General features: G+C 40.4%; 1 pseudogene; it reads left to right on the top strand.

Moving 5' to 3' along the window:
• Positions 1–8695: 8695 nt before the first annotated feature.
• On the top strand, positions 8696–14128 carry LOC128116835 (V-type proton ATPase subunit d 1-like; annotated as a pseudogene).
• Positions 14129–21924: the final 7796 nt, after the last annotated feature.

Raw genomic sequence — 21924 nt, 5'->3', positions numbered from 1 at the left:
ATGGTAGAAGGTACCATAGGGGGAAACGGAGGAAGCATCCTAGCTCATGTCTCTTACAAAGTCAGTGGTGCCATCATGGACACCCCACCATCATGATCTCATTTTACCTCCCAAATACCACCACCAATACCATTAACATGAACCTTTCTCAATACAGGAAAGTTGGGGGTGTACATTTAAACCACGGTTGAGTAGAAGCTCTTTTCCATATGTAAGAACAATGAGATGCTAATTGTTTTCTTCTCCAACTTACTCATGGGGTAGAAATTTCACTCAATATTGGCCTTGCTCCAGTGCAGTTCAGTATTGCAGAATTTCTGGTCAAGGGAAAGTGCAAGGGAATGTGATTAGGGCAAAGAACTCTGTGGCCACCTGTGGGAACTGACTTTATTTGAAAGATGGAGAACTCCTTTAGGAAAGGCATTATCAAAAGCAATGGAGGTCTTGGAGAAGTTCACTTAGGACAGGACCTTCCTAATGCTGCAACCCTTCAATACAGTTTCTCATGTTATGGTGACCCCCTCCCCCCAACCATAAAATTATTTTCGTTGCTACTTCATGACTGTAATTTTGCCACTGTTAGAAGAGTTGTACGGTAAATATCTGATATGCAGGATATGCAACTCCTGTGAAAGGACTGTTTGACCCCCAAAGGGGTTGTGAGCCACAAGTTGAGAACTGCTGGCAGTTAAGAGGAGCTGGCAGAAGCAAAACAGAAGAGCAGCCAGAAAGTTGAACAGAAATGAAGGAGGGAAAGAGCCTTCCTGGGAGCAGTCAGTTTAGGGGTTGGAAAGACTGAGCACATACATTGGGGAAACTACAAATCCTCAAGGAGGAAATTAGTTTCTATAATTGCCAGAGGTGTCAGTCTAAAATACCCAGTTTACAAGAAGAGTATTGTAAGACACAAAAGCCAACAAGAGAATGTGACCCAAGCATGAAGGACATAATAGTAAGTAAGTACTGCCATAGGGCCGTGAGCGAACAGTAGTCATCACATACAAAGAAATCCCAAATTTATGACAAGTAAAATTTGACCAGGCGGCCGGGCGGTGGTGGCGCACGCCTTTAATCCCAGCACTCGGGAGGCAGAGCCAGGTGGATCTCTGTGAGTTCGAGGCCAGCCTGGGCTACCAAGTGAGTCCCAGGAAAGGCGCAAAGCTACACAGAGAAACCCTGTCTCGAAAAACCAAAAAAAAAAAAAAAAAAAAAAAAAAAAAAAAAAAAAAAAAAAAAAATTTGACCAGGCACAGGAAGTCCAGAAGACAGAGTTTTAACATTCAATTGCTGGGGAAAAAAGTTTCAGTCAAGAATATTCTAGCCAGATGTGTCCACTGGCGTAGTAGAGACATGACTTCTATGGAGGTAAACAACTACCTTATAATTAGATTTAAGGCTCATTCCCCAAGAAAGAATTCATACCAGATACTATAAACTTCTACAAAAGCCCATAGCTAGTTGAGATCATAGGCCCTAGGGGAAGCTTACTATTATTGTTTTGCTAAGTGGATATTCTGTCAAACTGCCTTCAAGATATTTGTGGTGTTCTCATCCTTGGTCAGAGAAACTTCTTTTTACAGTGGTCGGTGGTTGATAAGACTCATAACTAGTTCTAATGCTGAGAATAAGTGACTGAGTGCTCATCTTTAAATGGGACATCTAAAAAAAACTCCACCACCCCTACACACACACACACACACACACACACACACACGCACGCACGCACGCACGCACGCATGCAAGGCTTAGAGAACATTGTGGAAAGGGGCTTGGAAAGAATGTGAGCTGGGAGGTGAGGAGTGCTGTGCAATGCTCTTCTAGAAATGACATGGCCATTGCTCTCATAAACTCATAGAAACTGGTTACCTTCACGAGATCAAACCAGTCCAAAATCCCACATAGATGCAGGAGGTGATCCTGAGGCCCTCCCTAATCAGTGAGCTATTGACAATGGCTGCTGGAGAAGGAAGAGTAAGTTTTCTTAGGGCATGAGGCTACTGGTAGGTTGTCCATGCTTGTGTGAATGGCCTATATCTATGTGTATATGGGAAGTGTTAATTGGACTTGGTGGGTTATAAAGAAAAAAGGCATGAAGTGGGGGAGGGGGACATGTTAGTTGGAGGGGTCTGGTGGGGATTGGAGGAAGTAAATGCATTGAATACATTCATGGAATTGTCAAAGAATATAAAGACAAAATATTACTTGTAATTTTACCCAAAACTATCATTTGAAAATGAAGTCCAGACACCTTGCATTAAATATATTGTTAATAGACCTGCAAGAAATACAAATGAACATTTTCAGGTCCAAAATGAGCAGCCCAGGGAGTAATTTAAATCCACAGGAGAAAAACAGCACCAGTAAAGGCAATCTAGTAGGTTCTTAAAGAAGACAATATTGTTTCTTCTTTCTTTTTTTCCTTGACTTATAAAGCAACTATATAAAACAATCTATATCATTCTTTGATTGGAGTGAAAATAAAGCTGTCTTAGAGTAAAGGGTTATTAATGGTATCTCAGATCTGTAGGAAAAAGTGGAGAGAGCCATAAAACTTACAGAGCAAGTTAATATCACAAGCCTATCTATACCTTTCTTGCTGCTTTTTAAAAAAGTACTGATTATATTGTATTGATTTTTGACTACCAATGTGAATGTTTAACAATAATATAAAAATGGGAGTGTGTAAAGGAGCGATATAGGCATGTGTTTTATTTCATTCCGAATACTTAGTGTAATTATGAAGTGCATTCTCTTAAGTTATAGTGTATATTAGAAGTTCGAGAATAAAACTAAAAAAGTAACTATAAGCATTTATTTAAAACACCATTAAAGGGATAAAATACTATACTATCTATGGAAGAGTAGAGAATTTTATAAAAGAGGATTAAAAAAAAAGAAAGCATATAGAAAAAATAAAAATAAAAGTTTAAATGTTTACTCCACAATATCAGTAACTATTAAGTCAACAATCAAATCAAAAGGTAGATATTGCCAATTAGTTTGAAATATCAAGGTCCAACTGTATGTCATCTTTAAGAGATGCTACCTAAATGTGTTAAAGGTAAAAGAATAGGAAAGTGTTCCATGTAAATACCAACCATAAAAGTCAGAGTGGCTATCCTAATATCAGACAGTATATTTTACAACAATAACCAGAAGTAGTGATTTCATAATCTGAACACTGTATCAACTAACTGAACACTACCCCAAGCCAATAGATTCCATCATCTCATGCACATGGAGCATTCTTCTGCATAGGGCATGTGGTAAGACAGAAAATAAACCTCAGTAAATTGAAAATAATTGAAAACATACAAAGAATGTTCTGTGACCACAATAAGAATGAAATTAGAAATCACCATTACAGGGAAACTTGGAGATTTCTGAAATATACTGAAATTAAACAATGTACTTTATAGGCCAAAGAAGAAATGGCGAAAAGGGGTAGACTTTAGAAAATACTCCAAGAGTAATAAAAATGATCAAATGTAGCAAGATTCATAATTCATAAACTTCCATCTTAAGAAACTGTATATTACAAAATGAGCAATCATAAATGAAGTAACAAATATTAGAGCAGAAGTTAATGAAACAGAACAGAAACCTACTTAATAAAAACCATGAGTTTTTCTAAACTTCATGATGTATATTTAGGTTCTGCCATTTGCTCTAACATGAGTGAACTTACAGAACAACAGGATGCTTAAATGAATCAGAGACAAATAAAAATATTGCATGTTCTCATGTGTGGAATTTAAATGAATGGCAAAGAATAAAACTAGTTGACACAGTCAGGAATGATGGGAAGAAATGAGAAGGTGTAGATCAGAAGATACTGATGCAAGAAGAAATATCCAATATGAATAGATCTATAACAAATGGAGATTGAGTAATGGAGACTACCCACTAAGAAAAACAAGGCTGAGGCAGCTTCACCACTGAGTTCCACCAAATGTTTAAAGAAGCATTAACTAATACCAATACTTTTTAAACTTGCCCAAAAATACAAAAGAGGGAACTCTTCACAATTCATTCTGTTATTCTGATACACAACTAAAGAACACACACAGAATAGTGTCTCTAACATTAATAAGTGAAGAAATTTATGAAAAAAATACTATCAAATGAGCCAGTATTACTTTTGCATTGTTGTGAGTAAAATAAATAACAGAAACGAGCTGAAAACTTAATTTTTGCTCACAGTTGCAGTTGGTTTCAGTCCATTGTGCCAGCAGGAGTATGTGACTGCTCACATCATAGCAGAACAGAACTCCAGGTCTGAAACAGTGACCAGGCTATAACATTCCAAGGCTGGCTCCTAGTGACCTATTTTCTAGCTAGTCCCCACTTCCTAAAGGTTCCACAGTCTCCTCAAATAGCGCCACCAGCTAGGTAACAAGAATTTAAAGCAAGCCTTTGGGGAACATTTCAAATTCAAACCAAAGCCGAGTTCTATAACATTTCAAAAAGATTGTACAACATGCCTAGTGGGGTTTATCTCAGATCTGCAAAGTAATATAGTATCTAAAAATCATGTGTAACAAACGATGTTAATAGAATAAATGACCAAATTTATATGGTCACTTCAGTGAATTCAGAAAAAGTATTTAATAAATATAACACCCTTCCATGAAAACAATGCTTAATATACTAGGCATAGAAGTAATTTTTCTTAACCTGATAAGGATCATAAAAACATACTTAAAAACGTTTTAAGATTTATTTTTTATTACTTATGAGTATGTATATGCCACATGTGTGGGTGCTCACAGAGGCCAGAACAGGGTTTTGGATTCCCTAGAGCTAGAGTGGCAAGTGGTTGTGAGCCGCCTGATGTGAATGCTGGAAAATGACCTCTGGAAGAGCAGCAAGTGCTTTGAACTGGCAAGCCATCCCTCTAGATCCTAGAGTTTTATTTATTTATTAGTTTTGAGTTTGTGTCCATGATGAGGGCAGAGGAATGCATAAAGAGGGCAGAGAACAACTTTGTCTAGTCAGTTCTCACCTTCCACATTTACATAAATTCTACGGATTGAACTCAGATTACCAGGCTTGAATGACAAGCACCTTTACCTGCTGAGTCATCTCTAGCACTCCATCTTCCTTTATGGTGAAAAGCTAAATTCTGAGCTCCTAAGTTGGGAGTGAGACAGGAGTATTTATTTCTACTTAACCATTTCCATTAAATATTTTCCTGAACATTTTAGTTACAGCATTTAGAGAATGAAAACAAGGCTGGAGGACGCTCACTTCCCAGTTGCAAAACTTACTCCCAAAATATGGCATTGATGTACAGCTAGAAATATAGATATTACTGTAATAAAATGTGGAGTCCAAAAATAAATGCTCACATTAATTGTAAATTGATTTTTGACAAAATTGTCACAATCATTCAATGAGGAAAAAAATGTACTCTTCAACAAAGAGTGCCAAGACACTGCTTATCTACATGCAAAAGAATGAGGGTAGAGTCAATATAATGTATGAAATTTCATCATCAGGATAGATCAGAAACTAAAATGTAAAGGCCAAAACCACAAACTCTTAGAAGAAAATGTGAGTAGATATTCCTGACCTTAGGTTAAGCAATGGTTTTGTGGATGTGACACCAACAGTAAAATTTACCCAAAAGAAAAATTGATGACCAAAATTAATTTTGTGTATTCATGAATGTAGTCCATGTGTGTGTTTGGGTGGGGGAGTACACATGTGTGTACAGGTACATGTGGTAGCCAAAAGATAACTTCAAGTGTTGTTCCTAAGATGGCATCCACCTTTTTAGTTTGGAGCAAGGTACCTTGTTGGCCTGGAACTTATTAAGTAGGCTAGTCTGACTGGCCAGTGAACCCTATGGACATTTGTGTCTCCACCTCCAAGACTTGGGATTGCAAGAGGGTACCACCAACTGTGGCTTTTTAAAAACATGGCTTCTGAGTGTTGAACTCAGGTCATCATGCTTACAAAGTAAGCACCTTATTGACTGAGTTGTCTCCCCAGCCCCACAAATTAACTTCTGTGCTTTAAATGATACTATTAAGAATGGAAAAAGACAACCATAGAAATGGGAAAAAAATTGTAACTCATATGCTGTGGGATGTCTTTCTGTATGCTGTGAATATATGTTGCTATGATTGGTTAATAAAGAAGTTGCTCTGGCCTATGGCAAGTCAGGATATAGCCAGGCAAGAAATCCAAGAGAGAGACAGGAAGAAGGAAGGCAGAGAGAGAAGCGATACCATCCCGCTGTCCAGGGAGCAACATGTAATGGCACACAGGTAAAGCCACGGAACACGTGGTGACATATAGATTAATAGAAATGGGCTGAGTTTAGTTATGAGCTAGCTAGCAAGAAGCTTGAGCCATAGGCCATGACTATACAGTTCATAATTAATATAAGCCTCTGTTTTTTTATAACTCTAAAAAGCCACATGTCCTGATTAGTTTTTGTCAATTTGACATAAGAAAGAGTTACTTGGGGAGAGGAACCTCAATTGAGAATATGTTTCCATCAGATTCCCTGGAGGCAAGTCTGGAGGACTTTTTCTTGATTAATGATTGATGTGGAAGGGCCCAGCCAACTATGTTACCCAGGTTTCTGCCTTGAGTTCCTCCTGTGATGGACTGTGTTATGGAAGTGGAAGTGGTAATGGTGTTTATCACAGCAACAGAAAGCAAACCAGGATTTCACCCAATAAAAATAGGAGGAAGAACTGAATAGAAATTTTCCAAAGAAGATATGTAAATAGCCAATAAGCACATGAAAAGATGTTCAGCATTATTAACCATTATGGAAATGCAAATTAAAACAATAGTGAGTTGCCACTTCATGCTCACTAGGATGGCTATAATCAAAAAGCAGATAATGAGAATATTGGCAAGAATGTGGACAAATTGGAACCTTTATGCACTGCTGGTGGGAACAGAGAAGTGCAATTGCTTTGTTAAACAATCTCAAAAAAATTAAATGCAGTTATGTTACAACCCTACATATAATTATATGATAATAGAAAAAGAATGGATCACAACTACACAACACATCACTGATTAACCTTGTAAACACGCTAAATCAAAGAAACTAAGCACCATTGAAATGCAGCTTTCTAACAGGTCCGGTTCCCATCAATCTTGGAGTCAGCTTCCAAGGTCACCTATGTCCCTGCTTTGCCCAGCCTGGCTGGCAGATCTGCATGTTTCCATCCTTTTGATTCTTTTATTTAATACCACAGTTTAAATCAAAGACGTTTTCCCTTTTTGTTGTGTTTCAGCCGTCTGTTCTCCAGCTGTGCCAAACTGCAACCATGGCCACTGTCATCTGGCAGGGCCACTTGTGGCTCAAGGTCTCTGGGGCTGAGGGAAGCTTGGGCTCTTTGGTTTCTTTATGGGTTTTGCTAATGGAAAGCAGCATACATGTGTTTTAAAGGTGTCAATTGTTTTGAAAAACAAAAAGAGGAATGTGTAATTTTGTCCCTTAAAACTTTGGTCTAGCAACTTGTGGTACATAGATGGCAATTCTGTGATCTTTTCTAATGTATGTTCAAGTTTTTATATCATTTGTAATTGACTCATACAGACTCATCTTGTATAGTTCATAAAGACTGTGAAGGGGACATACCCCAAGTAGTTGTATGGCTCCTGGCTCTTCAGTCAGGCCTGGGTGGTGCTCCCATGACTTTTCATCTGAATAGTGTCTTTCCATTTGGGTTTGGGTCTGGCTAACCCTCTGCTCACTCCACCGTTTGTCACCATGACTATTCCCATCTTCTTGGAATGGAGAAACTTCCTTATCCCCTGCCCACAGCTGCTCAACACACCCTCAGTCACAGCCCATCATGTACTGCTGCTGGAATGCTGTGACTGGAAGAAGAAAGGGAAGTGAGAAAGAAGGAAGGAAAAGCCGACCACAAAAACCCACATCCTGTATACTTCTAAAATTCTAAAATATACAGATCAATGGAATTGGAAGATAGCTTAATGCTTACCTCTGGCTGGGGATTGGGTTAGAGTGTGTTGTGGAGAATGAAGAGATTACTGCTAGTGCATATGATGGCTTCCTGGCAATAGCCCATGATGCAGAATATGTTTTGTGCATATCCTGATACTGTAATGTTGTTAGTATTTCTTTTAAAAGTCATGTCATTGAAATAAGAAATCAAAGTTCCCAAATAGGTTATCCTCCTTATTTTAATCATAGGAGACTCTAGATGTACATCATGAGGTTTGTTCACAATGCTTAAAATCGTCATATAACTGGGTATGGTGGTGGTGGTATGGGGCAAGACAGTGCAGAGGTTCCTCCATCTTGTATTCTTGCTGAGGCTGTTTCTATCCAGGTTTAACTGATCTTCTTGTTGGAGAATCTCATGAAAACTACCCAACTCTATTCTAGGATGCTCTAGCTAACTTATCTTAGCCTTTGTTAAAACTGCTAGTTTGTGCTGGACCCCTCCAGTTATCTGTTAATCTTAGCTGCCTGTTTGTAAAGAACTTCCTCCAGCTAATCTCCAGCTAACCTCCAGCTAACGGCTTATCTTAGCTTCTGTTAAACTGCTTGCTTTAAACTGTTTACACTGCAATGTGTCCCCTGCAGCTGCCACTTGAGATGCCTGGGTGAGGTCTCTGCCCTTAAAAACTCATGGGCCACACCTAGGTACCCAAACACTTGGGTGTGGTCCCAGCCAGTTAGAATAAAGACATTATGTATGAGTGGTCATCACCGGTGAGATCCCTGGAACAGTGTGTACCTATGATCCCAGCGTTCAGGAAGGTGAGACAGGACCATAGCTAGTGTGAAGATAACCTGGCTACATAGTAAGAGCCTGTCTCAAGGAACAATTAGGATCAGAGTATAATAGCACACACTTTATTTACAGATCTTTGGAGGTTAAGACAGGAGGATTGTGAATTCAAGGCCAGTTTGGGCTACATAAACAGTTTGTGGCTAGCCTGAGTCACATAGCAAGACCCTATCTCAAAACAACAAGCAAAAAAAAAAAAAAAAAGAAGAAGAAGAAGAAGAAAGAAAGAGAGAAAGAAAGAAAAGAAAAACAGTGTAAGATGATGAGGGGTATATGAGAGAGTTTGGACAGAGAAAAGGGAAGAGGGAAATGATGTTAGTTTATTATTATAATCTCAAAACTATAAGGAATAATAGAAAAAATCTCTAGAGATTTTTTTAAAATCATACCTTTTTTTACAGTAGTCATGAAAAATGAAGAACAAAGCCAAGATGTCTATAAAGGAGAACTATTGCATAAATTAGAAACAAATTTTATGCATAGAATGCAGTTGTAAAGTATGTAATATTTTCATAGTTGTGTAGAGTATCACAGTAGGAAGAAATCTAAGATAGCTTAGTCAAGGGCTCAAAAACTTCTCCTAGAAAGGAATAGGTAATACTGAAGCTTTACTGACCAGCTGGTTTTTTCCACAACTACTTGATTCTGCCTTTATAGTGCAAATGCAGTTATGTAGGCGGAGTTTTTCATTGGGACCATGATCAACTCTGTTCTACCAGCCACTTCCTAAATAACCACTCAGAGACTTACTATTAATTATAAATGATATGCCAATAGCTCAGGCTTATTACTAACTATCTCTTACAACTTAAATTAACCCATTTCTCTTCATCTATGTGCTGCCCCGAGGCTCATGACTTTTATCTCTTTTATCTCTCCTGCATGCCCTGCTTCCTTTCTGTCTGGCTGGTGACTCTTCCCAATCTGCCCTCTTTCTTCCCGGGATTCTCTCTGCCCCAACAATCCTGCCTAGCCATTGGCCAATCAGATTTTATTAACAATGACAGCAACATATATTTATAGTGTACAAAGATTGTTCCACAGCACAGTTATAAACAATACAGAAATGAATAAAAGTTAATATATTCCTTGGCCGGGTGGTGGTGGCGCACGCCTTTAATCCCAGCACTCGGGAGGCAGAGCCAGGCGGATCTCTGTGAGTTCGAGGCCAGCCTGGACTACCAAGTGAGTTCCAGGAAAGGCGCAAAGCTACACAGAGAAACCCTGTCTCGAAAAACCAAAAAAAAAAAAAAAAAAAAAAAGTTAATATATTCCAATAAAAATTTATTTACAAAACACACTTTCAAATACCTTCAAAGCCCCACTTCTCTTTTTAGGAAACAAAGGCCAATAGAAGAGAAGTGTACTTCAGCCCAGATCACAAAGGAAATTTAGAGTGTAAGTTCTCTTGGAATCCCTTGGCAGAGGGCTGTTATAAATGGACAAGTCTGGCCCCTGCTTCCTATTTCAAGGTGGAATCTGATGACTCCAACAAAGACTCCCACCACTGCCATCCACCATGATACGTCACACATAAGCTTCCTCCTCAGTACTGAGGCAATACAACCATTGTCCCCTTGCACCTCCCAAACTGTGAACTAAATAAACCTTATATATTTATAGAGGTCACTGTCTTCATTAGAGGCCAGTATTTCATTCTAGTAATGGAAAACTGACTAATTCAGAACATTTAATGAGAAAACATTTTGTGTTTTCAATAATAAAAGTGACTTGCAGTTACTTTTTGGACCCTGGTAGTGAGTTTCTCCACCGATGCAATAAACCAAATGTAGTCAAATTAATAAAACCAGGTTTAATCTGAGCAAAGCACTCCTGGGTGATCTCAGGGGAAGGAAGGAAGGGAAATCACATGGCAAGTCTATGAACCAGAGCTTAAATACCCTGTAGGTGAGATCTTGAGAAGCCCCTGCCTCTTGGTGGGCTTTCTGAGGGCCGGGGTTTGGAGGGGGCGGAGGTGGAGTTTCCAACAGCACAGTTTGTCCTTGCTGTCCTGTTACATCTTGTCAAAGCTTTCAGATATCATACTAAAATGTGAGTCCTCATGGCTGTCACACTCAATTTTAGACCCTTTAAGATAGGGCTAAGTAAGTTATTTCCAGGTACTGCTTAATTGGCATCAAGTTAATACAGCCTAGGTGCTTTTTACCTATTATAAACAAATCTTTTGTCATTAAATGTTACTAATGTGCAACACTGAACATTATTGTGTTATGAATATATAAGAAGCCCAATTGCCTCCCCCTTTTTCTCTAATCAGGTTTGATATCATAAAGTAATTATCTTATCGTTATCTAATACTTTTCTTCTCAGAACATAATCTGTTGTCTTATTTGTAGGAAACTCATCCAAATATATAATGCCAAGTTTATCATCCTTGATATAGCTTATATGTCTTCTAGCCATACATGTTGTTTCCTTTTAATGTGGCATCTCAAACATTTATACAATAATAGTGATTACAAAAGCAGTTATCTGGTGAATTCATGGTACTTAAGAATCCTGAGAGATACATGAAATTTATAAATAATGATGAAGCCCATTCACCAATCAGAGTCACTAACATAAAAAACTACTTCCCTTTCCTGCCTTGTTTTTGTTTGTTTGGTTGTTTATTTGGTTGGCTGTTGTTGTTGGTTTTGCCCATTGGTAGAAGTGGGCTGCAAAATGACTAAAGGTCTAAAATCTAGAGAAAAAAGTTGAGGCATTAGCAACCTGGGAATTGAACTTTTATTTGTGCAATAATTAGAATTGCCCAAATGAAACTTCACTTGAGCAAGTTGGTTTCCCAGCAGACATCCCCACCTGATAAACCTCTGCTAGTAAGGTATTAAGAAGATATACTTTGTTCCAAATGTAGACTTGTTAGGTTGAGTGATTAAAGAAAAACGTAAATAGCTTTCTAGATTTATTGATGAATGTCCTTTTCTTTTTTCCATTTTTCTTTATTATGAAATTTTCTACTCATTCTACATACCACCCACAGATCCCCCCTCCTCCTTCCTCCCATCCTCCGGCTCTCCCTCCCAAGCCACCCCACATCCCCACATCCCCCAAATCAAGGTCTCCCATGGGGAGTCAACAGAGCCCAGCACACTGAGCCTAGGCAGGTCCAAGCCCCTCCCCACTGCACCAAGGCTGCCCAAAGCATCACACCACAGGCACTGGGCTCCCAAAAGCCTGCCCATGTTCCAGGGACAGATCCTGATTCCCCTGCCAGGGTGCCCCCAAAACAGTTCAAGCCAAACAACCGTCTTCCATATCCAGAGGGCCTAGTCCAGTCCCATCAGGACTCCACAGCCACTAGTCTACAGTACATTTCCACTAGTGTGGCTGGTCATCTCTGCATGTCTTCCCATCATAATCTCGATGTCCCCCACCTGCAGGATCCCTCCTCTCTCTCATCGATTGGATTCCTGGAGCTCAGCCTGGTGCCTGGCCATGGATCTCTGCATCAGTCACTGGACAAAGGCTCTGTGATGACGGTTAGAGTATTCACTAGACTGGTCACCAGAGTAGACCAGTCCAGGCACCCTCTAGACCACTGCCAGCACTCCAAGGTGGCATCATACTTGTGGATTCCTAAGAGCCTCCCCGGCACCCTGCTTCTTCCTATTCCATTGATGTCCTCATCTATCATGGTATCTCCCTCCCTACCCTCCTACTCTGTCCCTGTTCAACCCTCCCATTTCCCTATGTTCTCATGCCCCACTCCTCACCCTCTGCCATCACGCCCAACTCACAGTCCGCTCATGTAGATCTCATCCACTTCTCCTTCACAGGATCATCCATGTATCCCTCCTAGGGTCTTTCCCTGTTAGCTAGCCTCTCTGGTGCTGTGGGTTGCAGTCTGGCCATCCCTTCCCTCCCATTTAGTATCCACTTGAGTGAGTACATACTATGTTTGTCCTTCTGAGTCTGAGTTACCTCACTCAGGATGATATTTTCTAGTTCCATCCATTTGCCTGCAAATTTCATGCTGTCATTGTTTTTTACTGCTGAGTAGTACTCCATTGTGTATATGTTCCACATTTTCTTTATCCAAATGAATGTACTTTTCAAAAGTCATATTTCAATGCAGAATTTTGGTTTTCCTACAGTCCTGCCATTTCTTTCGGTCTGAGTTCAGGAAAAAGAAAAAGTGAGAAGTATAATAACATGTTCAAGTGAAGCCTTTCTATTAATTTCAAATGGTCATCTACAAAAGTCTTAGAGGTCTTATATTGCTCTTCATATTTTAAGATGACTTAAAATGCATTAATTTCTCATGTGGCAGAACTCTACTACCATCTTCTCCTTGAGCTTGTCATCGATGACTGACACTATCAGAGGTGATGCTTCATCGGCCAGGAAGTTACCATAATCTGTATCCTGCAGGTGCAGCTTCAAATCCTTGAGCATCTCAAGCTGCACCAGGTTGAAGTAATCAGCCTCGCTGAGCACCCCAGCCTTCAGACTGCACACTAATCCCTTCAAGTAGCCATTGTCGGCATTAAAATAAAAGCTCCCAGAAGAACAACTTGGCTGTGGCCAGGACAGCGGTCCTGGACTGCGGTCCTGGACTTCATTACTTATTGACAACATGATTCTGCTCATCACAGGCAAATTTCACACTGGTGTTCAATTGCTGAACTTGTGCCCAAGGGCCACCCACTAGGCAGCTTTGAGCAGATGGAGGCTGTGAACATCACACAGACACCTGCAGAGTTCTACAGTGCCATTCTTGCTGACACACCTCTGGTAGCTTTTTTTCCAGGACTACATCTCAAAGTAAGACCTTGATGAGATGAACAGTGAGATAATCCAAAATATGCTTTACAAGACCTATCTTGAGTTCTTCTACAAATTCTGCAGTTTATTGGATGGGACCAGAGCTGATGCCGTGTGTCCTATCTTAGATTTGAAGCAGACTGCCGCACCTTCATCATCACTATCAACTCTTTTGACATAGAGCTGTTTAAGAAAGATCATCCCAACCTCTTTCCACACTGTGGCCGACTCTACCCTGAGGGCTTGGCTCAGCTGGCTCGGGCTAATGACTGTGAACAGGTCAAGAATGTCACTGGTTACTACCCAGAATACAAACTGCTTTTTGAGGATGCAGGTAGCAATAAGACCCTCGGGGACCGATTCTTTGAGCATGGGGTGAAACTGAACAAGTTGGTTTTCCTGAACCAGTTCCATTTTGCTGTCTTTTATGCCTTTGTAAAACTTAAGGAACAGGAATGCCACAACACTGTGTGGCTTGCTGAGTGCATCGCCCAGTGCCATCGTGCCAAGATGGACAACTATATCCCCATCTTCTAGTGTTCTAACCCAAGGTTCCCAAATGCACTGTGTGTGTCTTTGTGTGCTGTAGTGAAGCCCATGGCTCACTTGTCTGACCTGGGGAGGTTGTCCTGGGGTTGCCCAGCTTCCATGACCCCCTGTGGGACTGCTCTTAGGCGTAAAAAGAGGTTAGGGACCTCTCCCCGATGAAGAATTGTCAAAGATCCCCTCCAAAGCAAAGAGCCTCCCAGCCCTCTGCTTACAGCCACTGACATGTTTAAGAAACATGTCACTTTCATGTTTCTGCCTAACCTGAGAACCCCTGGGGCAGTTTGAGCCTTCTTTCTTTTCTGTGAGTCATCCCCAAAGCCAAAGCCTGTGGGAAGAAAAGAGAGTGTGTATCCTCGGAATGTGGGAGAAGTAGCTTTGCAGCTCTCTCCCTCAGCTCTGCCCCTCTGTGACAGTAAAATTGCCCTCTTTTAAAAGACCGAAAAACAAAACAAAAAAGAAATACTTTAATCTATAGCTCAGAACACAACTTGTTTGTGTGGTGTTTGCATCTCTCTTTATAGCCATTTTAATTTAATGTTTGAAATTGTAATTAGTAGTCTAAGAAGTGATGGTTAACATTTGACTCTTTAAAATATTTGTGCAAATTAAGTGTCATACTAATTTTATTGACTAGATACAACATGAATATGGTAGAGATTTCCAATAAAATGCTTCCTGATTAACTATGAACTGTTTTCATACTCTAGTAATTGGGGCTTTTGTGAATGACTTTTCAGTAATATCTCTCACTTAATAAATATCATGGAGGAAAAAATGTAAAGATAACCACAAGAAATGCCTGTGGCTACCAAGAAGCTGAGGACATAAGGTCTTGTTCCTATACACACCTTGGCTTTGGAAATTTGACAGACTAGAGGTCTAGAGTGATTAAGTAACAAGCCCAGAGCCAGTCAACTCACACTAAGCAGATGCAGGATCTGTTCTGCATTTCAAGTGCCCGCTGGACCTTGAGTTTTGTAAGAGTCACAGAATGTTTTTCAGCTCCTTAATTCAGACTACATAGCTGAAGAATCCAGGAAGGGTGAGAAATCTTGGCCTAACGGGTCCTAATTTCTAAAGATGTGATGAGGATGAGAAGAAACCACTTGGGGATTCATTCTGTTCAGATGGCACCAAACTACAAAGCTAATTAGGTTACATAATTACTAGGATATGAGACCATCAGTTGGAATGAATGATCTAATATGTTCTCTTGGGCTTTTTTTCATTAACTATTTTAGAGTAATTACCAGCTTATACAATTTAGCTGTCCTGTGACAATAAAGCTAAAAACAACCCTAACAACACCCCCAAAATTCCACGTGCAACTTTTCGTCTGTTTTCACTTCTCTTACTAAGGCCATGTGGGAACTACTACTCCACATCTGACAACATGAGGTCTTTCTTCTGTTGTAGTTTTGATTTGTTATTGTTTTGAAACACTGTCTCACTATGTGACTCAGTGTAGCTGGAGACTTGCTATGTAGGATGCCCTCAAGCTTGAAGTCCTCCTGCCTCATCCACTGAAGTGCTGGGAATATAGTTACGCTGCCACCTCAGACTCATAGGATCTTTGTGTCAGATCCAAGAATTACAATGAAAATTCATCACACTGTGTATTTGCAGGGGGCAAGAAATCCATAAGATTTACACTGACCAATTAACCTAATGAATCCTAGTTGGTCTCATCTATGTTCAAATTTGAAACAGGTTTACTAACCATGTATGATGCTTAGTCTTGAGTGTCAACTTTAAAGAAGCTAGAATCATCTAGCAGACAAGCCTTTGGGCTTGTAAGGGAGTTAAGTGTTGTGGGAAAATCCTTTTGTACATTGTGAAGATGTGTCTCTGCCTAAGGCACCTTCTGATTGGCTTAATAAAGAGCTGAATGGCCAATAGCTAGGCAGGAAGAGGTAGGCGGGACTTCTGGGGAGAGAAAGAGGGACTCTGGGAAGAAGAGAAGTGGAATTTCGATAGCCAGACACAGAGGGAGTCAGATGTACAGAATGGAGGAGAGGTAAAGAGCCACGTGTTAGAATGCAAATTAATATAAATGGGTTAATTTAAGTTATAAGAGCTAGTTGGGAACAAGTCTAAGCTAAGGCCAAGCTTTCATAATTAGTAAGACATCTTTGTGTCATTATTTGGGAACTGGCATTACCAGAAAGACTGGCTACAGTTAAGATTGTGTTAGTTGAGATAGGAAGAGCTGTAGATGTGGGTTGCAGCATTTTATGGTCTAAGGTCCCTATCTGAATAAAAAGGAGAAACCAAGCTAAGCTCCAGCATTCATATCTCTCTCTCTCTCTCTCTCTCTCTCTCTCTCTCTCTCTCTCTCTCTCTCTCTCTTTCCTTACTGAATACAGATGCACAGGACAAGCTTCCCATGGTCCTGCTTATAGGCCATCTAGCTATTATAACTGTCCTCATAGTACTGAAGATATTTAAAGAGACCCTTGTGCCCCAACTTTTGATTATAAGATTATTGAAACAATGGGCCCCAAGAAACTGGAATTTCCTCCAAGAATTTCATGTTAGGAGAAAAAAAAGTCTGAGGCCCTGGAGTCACCAGAAGCTGAATTTATCTCCTGGAAAAAAGATTTGTAGTTTGTCAGATGACCTTTCAGGAGAAATTAGAGCTGAGACAATGGTGACAGGTGGAGTCACACCTTGGTCTGACTGCTGAGTTATGCATAACTCTGTCTCTTATTTAAATCTAAGCCTCATGTTAATACCTTGAATATGGACTTGGAGGTTGACTACTGGACCTCTTTGTTCCTCTTTGTTCTTTATGTGGCCACGTTGAATAAATCTTTTTCTGGTTTTCACTATTGTGTCTTTAATAGGCTTAAGGAGGACAGGTATCTGGTCATTCCTTACTATACTGTCATTCCTCTCTTATCGAATGGAAATCTTTACTCTGTGACTTGTTTTTGATGCTTGTAAGGGTTCACAGTTGATACATTTCTGAAGTCTTAGAAGAAATTTGTTGGAACTGTTAAAGACTATGGGGACTTTCAGAGTTAGACTATGTGGTTTTTGTTTTGTTTTGGTTTTGGTTTTTTGAGACAGGGTTTCACTGTGTAGCCCTGGCTGTCCTAGAGCTCACTTTGTAGACCAGGCTGGCCCCAAACTCAGAGATCCACCTGCCTCTGCCTCTGCCTCCCCAGTGCTGGGATTCAAGGCATGTGCCGCCACCACCTGGCTTAGATGATGTGCTTTACTTTAGAGGTTGGTCATGAGCCTATGTGAACAAGGAGTGGAAGTTTATGGCTTAAAAGTGATATGTTTATATGTTAAGTTGACAGGGGTTGGAGTCATGATAGTTGGTAGTGATTGTCATCTTTACAGGACCTAGAATCACCTAGGAGACAAGCCAGGGCAAGTCTGTGAGGGATTGTCTATATTGGGTTCATTGAGTTGAGAAGACCCACCCTAAATCTAGACAATAATTCCATGGACTGGGGTCCTGGATTGGATACGAAGGAGAAACTGACCTGAACACTAGCATTCCTCTTTCTCTGCCTCCTGAATGTGACTACCATGTGACCAGCTGCCTTGTGCTGCCGCCGCCCTGCCATCCTGCCAAAGGAGACTGTCCTCAGACTGGGGGTCACCGTAAATCCTTCCTTCCTAGCTGTTTCATTAGCTCTTTCATCATAACATCAAGAAGAGGAACAAAACCAGCCTGTCACTTGTTTCCTGGAGTCAGAAGACAGCTTCCCTGTGGTTGTAAGCAAATCAGCAGCCAAGGGAATAAAATTATGAAAAAAAAATAGAATTATCAAAAGTACAAGCCAGGCATGTTGTCTCATGACTTTAAATCCCAACATGGCAGCAGAAAGAGTGCCACAAAAGCAAGGCCAGTGTGAGATACATAGTTCCAGCAATGATGGGATAAATAGTAAGATCATGTAGAAAAGAAAAGAAAAAAAAACAGAAATTTAAGAAGAAACAAAGAAAGTATGATATAATTGCCTTCAGCAATAATATACATCAGCAATAACCAACACCATGCAAATTATATCCTCTTATTTGTTTACTTGTCTTGAGGAAGGGTCTCCATATGTAGACCTAGCCTGGAACTTTCTATGTAGATCAGTTCAGTGACAGTCCTCCTCCTTTTGCCTCTTGAGTGCCAGAATCATAGGTGTGCAGCATCATGGTATGCTTTGTTTGGTATTTGGAAGCAAACTCAAGGTTCCATTATGATAGATAAGCACTCTAGGAACTGAGCCACAAATTACGTCTGGAAGTATAAAAACTGATAAGGAACTGATCCTTAACGATTTTATGCTCTAGCCCCTTCCCTACTTGTAGATTGGCAGTAATGCTTTTTCTTAATTTTTAAAGTTATATAAAATAATGGGTTCGTGAGATTTTCATTCATATGTCATTATATTTGTCTTTATCCATCCCACTCCCTCTGTACACTCCCCAGCCCTCTTTCCAGCTGCAGTTCTCTGCTCTTCCCTTGTCAATTCCAATGTTTTAATTTTGTTTTACAATCTCAATTTCCTTGCCGAATTGTTACTCTATTTTACTGACTGATACATACTGCTGATCTCTCATCCCTTTTTCTTCACTTTTCTTCTATGTTGCTAACCTTCCCCTTCAGGTCCTGGATTGAATTCATCTGCTCCTTTTTTAAGGTCAGTGATGATTTTGACTAGGAAACTTTTGAAATATTTACTCAGCACCATATCTATTTCAGAATCTTTCAATTTAGTAACTGAGGCTTTCTGGTATTATGGGAGAGACATGTTACATTACTTTTTCATGTTCCTAGATTAAAATTTGCCTCTGTTTGTTTAGACATCTCTTCTCATTGTTTATTATGTTGGTACTGAGCATCCTACACTTGTCGGCTCAGTTTTCAGTACCACCCTGAGAGGAGAAACTGCTACAAGAGCAACATTAACCGTGCAATTTATAGAAATACACTTAAATTGATTAAAGCCCACCAATACAATACCTTAGATCATAAACCAAATATGGTGAAACTAACTCAGAGTGACCTATTGGACTAAAATTTGTTTAGTATAAAAATGGAAGAGAGATAAGGGGAAATAAGTGATCAGAAAAACAATATGGAAGAAGAATGTTTTGGAAAGGAAGAGGAAAGAGCAAGAAGTTAGAAAACAGAAGGGTTTTTCCAATAATGAAAAAACATGGAAACCAAATTAGGTAAATGCAAGAAGGGAATACACAAATTAAAATGTGAGGAAGGTTTTTTTTGGGGGGGTCTTTTCATTTTCTACTTTATGCATGTGGGTATGGTGTGTATATATGTGCATGCATTTTTATGTGTGTGGGCAGGTGCATGTGTGCACATGCATGTGGAGGTTCAGGATTGAATGTCCAGTGTCTTCCTCAATCACTCTCCACCTCATATAGAGCCTCTCACTGAATCTACAGGTCCTTGATTCAGCTAGTTTGGCCAACCAGCCTGCTACGGAGATCCAGTTTGTGCCTACTGCAATTGCAAGTGGGCTGCAATCCCACATGACTTTTTCTGTAGGGTGTGGGGATCTGAACGCCAGATTGCATGGTTGCTGGGCAGGCACTTTTTCAACTGAGCCTTCTCCCCAGCCAGCTCCCCATGAAGGTTTTCTTAAATATGCAAAGTAAGAATGTGAATATAGTACTAAATTTATGTATAGTAAAAAGAACAAAAGTGGAAAAATATGGAGCAAAAAAAAAAAGAAAAAAAGAAGGGAAAAGAAAGAAAATTATGCAGTAATGAAAAATATGTACAGAAATTAAATGACTATAGGAGGGGGAATAAAATTAAAGTAGATCCCTGGGCACCAACCACTCCAGGGAAGACCTGCCCAACTCGGCCCCAGGTTCTGGCCACCGGGCAGGTTCCCTGCTAGCCCCACCGGGAAGGATCCCCTTCTCCAAGACCCCTGGCAGACCCTGCAGTCTCCACGCCCTGCCCCCACGCCCATCCGCCTGAGCCCCAAGCCTCTTCCTGAGACTTAGAGGCCGGCCCCCAGCTCCCATCTTGCTCTGGACGTCCCTTTTGGAACACTCGTGAGTACCCTTCCTTGCCCCAGACCCCATCCCTGGGCACCAGCCACTCCAGGGAAGACCTGCCCAACTTGGCCCCAGGTTCTGGCCACCGGGCAGGTTCCCTGCTAGCCCCACCGGGAAGGATCCCCTTCTCCAAGACCCCTGGCAGGCCCTGCAGTCTCCACGCCCTGCCCCCACGCCCATCCGCCTGAGCCCCAAGCCTCTTCCTGAGACTTAGAGGCCGGCCCCCAGCTCCCATCTTGCTCCAGACTTCCCTTTTGGAACACTGACTTCCCTTTTGGAACACTGGTCTGTCTGAACCAAGTGTGCGGATAAGGCCAAGAACGAACCACAAGGAGATGGGCAGACGTCAAGGCAGAAACATATACAACAGAATGAATAGCAATACAGCATCACCAGGCCCTAGCCCTCCTCCAACACCTAGACCTGAACATCAGAAATTGGAAGAAGCAGAAGAAAACAGCCTTATGAATGACATCATGAAGAAGCTAGAGGCTTGTGTAGAGGAAAAGACAAAAAAATGTGAAGAACGCTGTAAACAACTAGAGGAAAGGGCAAACAAATTAGAAGAAATCAATAAAGTCCTGGAAGAAAACAATAAAATACTGAGAGAAAATCAAGAAAAATCAATGAAACAAATGAAGGAAACAGTCCAAGACCTGAAAAGGGAAATAGAAAAAATGAAGAAGACACCAACAGAGGGAATGTTGGAAATAGAAAATCTGAGTAAACGATCAGGAACTTCAGATGCAAGTATAACCAACAGAATGCAAGAGATGGAAGAGAGGATCTCTGGTGTTGAAGATACGGTAGAAGAAATAGATTTATCAGTCAAAGAAAACACTAAAGCCAACAAAGTCATGAACCAAAATGTCCAAGAAATTTGGGACACCAGGAAAAGACCAAACCTACGAATAATAGGGGTAGAAGAAGGAGAAGAATACCAACTCAAGGGCACAGAAAATATATTCAACAAGATCATAGAAGAAAACTTTCCCAACTTAAAGAAGGAAATGCCTATGAAGATACAAGAAGCTTATAGAACACCAAACAGACTAGACCCCCAAAAAAAGTCCCCTCGCCACATAATAGTTAAACAACTAAACGTACAGAATAAAGAAAGAATATTAAGAGCAGCAAAGGAAAAAGACCAAGTGACATATAAAGGCAAACCCATCAGAATAACACCCGATTTCTCAATGGAGACTTTGAAAGCCAGAAGAACCTGGACAGATGTAATGCAGACACTAAGAGACCATGGATGTCAACCTAGACTAATATACCCAGCAAAACTTTCAATCACCATAGATGGAGTGAACAAGACATTCCATGACAAAGCCAGATTTAAACAATACTTATCCACAAACCCAGCCCTACAGAAAGCACTAGAAGGAAAATTCCAACCTAAGGAAGTCAGATACACCCTCGAAAACACAGGCAACAGATAAAGCCACAGCAGTAAACCCCAACGTATAGAAGTACCCACACATCACCACCAAAAAATAACAGGAATGAACAATCACTGGTCATTAATTTCCCTCAATATCAATGGACTTAATTCACCTATAAAAAGACATAGGCTTACAGAATGGATACGAAAGCAGGACCCATCTTTCTGCTGCATACAAGAAACACATCTCAAATTCAAAGATAGACACTACCTAAAAATAAAAGGCTGGGAAAAGACTTTCCAATCAAACGGTCTTAAGAAACAAGCGGGTGTAGCCATCCTGATATCCAGCAAAATAGACTT

The sequence above is a fragment of the Peromyscus californicus genome, unplaced genomic scaffold (genome assembly GCF_007827085.1).
Source record: "Peromyscus californicus insignis strain IS unplaced genomic scaffold, ASM782708v3 Scaffold_10__1_contigs__length_136768540, whole genome shotgun sequence".
Classification (NCBI taxonomy): domain Eukaryota; kingdom Metazoa; phylum Chordata; class Mammalia; order Rodentia; family Cricetidae; genus Peromyscus; species Peromyscus californicus.
This window is presented reverse-complemented; position numbering and strand designations above follow the sequence as displayed.